The 2,755-nt window shown below is 42.6% G+C and overlaps 1 protein-coding gene across 3 annotated transcripts in view; it reads right to left on the bottom strand.

The window, feature by feature from the left end:
• Positions 1-2,755, bottom strand: part of LOC101861315 (E3 ubiquitin-protein ligase listerin) — a 42,847-nt gene that overhangs the window by 39,171 nt on the left and 921 nt on the right. The gene's annotated exons all lie outside the window — the stretch shown is intronic.

Genomic DNA, 2,755 nt, shown 5'->3' with positions numbered 1-2,755 from the left:
GGGGGGTGGGGGGGAGGGGAGCTGTTGGGAAGAGGCCACAGCTGTCCATTTTGTGCGATGTGATAAAAAAATTTAATTACAGAAAAACTATAACACACAACAAAATGAAATTAAATATGTGGAAAGACAAATGGTGGTGGAAGTAATGATGATGCTGCAGTTGTGGTGGAAAGACCCTGAGCCTGGTTTGTTGGTGACCATGTTCTTAGACACTGCCATAGGAGTCTTTTGATTTTGACACAATTACACAGTTCTAGTAGGTAATTATTCTAGATTCTAGTTCTAGTTTTAATTCTGGTTTTACGTAAAATCCCCCAATGACAGTTATATTATGTAACCCCATAACACTCACATAACTTGATAACTCACTTAGAAGCTGAGTCCGAATAAATAAAACATTTTTATTCAGACCCGAGTCTGAATAGATAAAACCCATAGTCAAACCTGTGTAAGACGGCCACCCATTGTCAAGGAGAAAAGTGGCCGTATAAGACAGGTGGCCGTCTTAGGCAGGACTGATCAAGATGAAGAAAACAAAACCATTCCCATCTGAGGTCCCTATCGAAAGTAGCTGCATTTTTGTTGTTTTTGTTGTTGATGGTGGTTTGTACTTTGTTCGTAATTTTTATTTTGTTGCTGATTTTGTGCAAAGGTGACAATAAAACGAAATGTATCAGACGAGGAAGACCGAGTGGCATGTTAAAACAAACACATGGGTCGCAACCACTCGGAGAACGAGCGACGCTTCTGTCACAAGTTCAAAATGACGTCCTTTGTTCTTTGTTACAGACTGGGTAAACAGTGACCACTCATCTCACTTACGATTTGTGTTTGAGTTCTGGGCGGGGCTTATGGGTTAAGAGGGATCACACGCTTACCTCACCAGCAGCCAAAAATTGGTACCTATTGATCAACAGTGGGAGGGGCCTACGCAACATGATCAGTTGGAGGGACTACCTAACAACAACGACAGGGGATTGAATTAGGACGGCTCGCCCACAATGCCAGGGGCCAAAGCACAATTTTTATGACAAAACGCAATGGAGTCACAAAAGTGGCCGTTTAAGACAGGGGTTATTGCTTAATGAGATAGGGGTTGTGTGTTAAAATATGGTGGCCGCGGCCGCGTTGGACAGGTGCCCGTTTTACACAGTTAAATTATATATTAAAAAACGCAAGGGGGAAATGGAAAGTGGCTGTTGGTACAGGTGGCTGTCTTATAGAAGTGGCCGTCAGGGCAGGTTTGACTGTATATGTACATGTATTTGGACTCAAGTCCGAATAGAGCTGGCCTACTAAAAATTGGAGTGATTGTAAAGATTCCTGCATTTAATTCCCATTTGCGTTTTTCATAGCCTCAGGCATCATGTTTCGCTTTCGTCCCTTCTTACCGGGAGAAAGTTACGGTTAACGTTAGGGTAAGGGTAAGGGACCAAAGCGAAACATGCCTGGGGCTATGAAAAACGCAAATCGAAATTTAACGCGGGAATCTTAACAACGCCAAAATTGGTATCTTTTCTTTGGGGCTCTTTAGATCTAGATTCTAGATCTAGTTGCTACAACCTTCTCAAGATCTAGATTCCAAGAGTTAGTATCAGGTAGAGTCCAGTCCACATCAAGACAGATCTAGAATCTTGGGCACTTTTTCGGTAGTTCACACCCCGCAATTGTTAACATGGAGCTAATGAGAGCACACTACACCGGCTTCTGATAGGCTGTATATTGTGACGTATGTACACATACCAAATTTGGTAATACAAAAATGACCTTAGGCCTAGTGGAACGTAGTCGGAAATCTAGGTCACCATTGAGCGAGCGAGTGTCTGCTGGTGATCTCTGTTGTAGAGCAGAGGCCAGGCAAAGATCAGTACAGATAAAAACTGGGTAGTTCACTAGTTTTTCTACCCCCTGTGTCAACTATAGGACATATTGTTCTAGTGCCTTGTTAATCAAGTCAATGTTAGATACGATACATGTAGTCTAAATGACTCTAGATCTAGTAACACATTTTAGCCAATCAGAAGCCAGTGTAGGCTATCGTCCTCGTGACGTCGTTTCATTGATATATTTTAGCTAATCAGAAGTTGGTGTAGTGTGCTCTCGTTAGCTCCATGTCAATTGTTATTTGCCGGTTTTGGCCCCAAGAGTAGGGGGTTAGAGGGGGGCCTGACCCAATAAAAATAGGTAGCGTCAATTGCCACTGAGTGATGCAGTGGCAATTGACAAAAATTGACTTTTTGTCAAATGCCACCGAGTGATGCGGTGTCAAGTCTGAAAACAACACTATCTTTAGCATTAGATCTAGATCTCTATACATAATGTGTGTCTAATGGGTCAATTTGTTCTCAACTAATTTCATTTGACGAGCATCTATTCTAGTCTAGAGCTACGGTACCAATTTGGCGTGTTTTCAATGAGACGTAGGCCTAGATCTAGGCTGGCCTTAGCCTACACTTTGGTGTAGAACCAACACAGGCAATTCTAGAAGTAGAAGGTCACAAACGCACACAAACTCAAACAGAAATTCACGTTATATCGGGGAACATAAATCAGGGGATGGGGGTCAGGAAAAGACACACACACACAGAGAGGGACAGAGAAGTAAACGCACAACACCGAGCACTCGAGCACAATAAGCTAGATCTACCCACCAACGCAAAAGAGCTCCAATTTACTCGGTGGCAATTGACAAAAAGTCAATTTTTGTCAATTGCCACCGTGTCATTCGGTGGCAATTGACACTACCATAGAAATA

Source organism: Aplysia californica, unplaced genomic scaffold (genome assembly GCF_000002075.1).
Source record: "Aplysia californica isolate F4 #8 unplaced genomic scaffold, AplCal3.0 scaffold00623, whole genome shotgun sequence".
Lineage (NCBI taxonomy): Eukaryota > Metazoa > Mollusca > Gastropoda > Aplysiida > Aplysiidae > Aplysia > Aplysia californica.
This window is presented reverse-complemented; position numbering and strand designations above follow the sequence as displayed.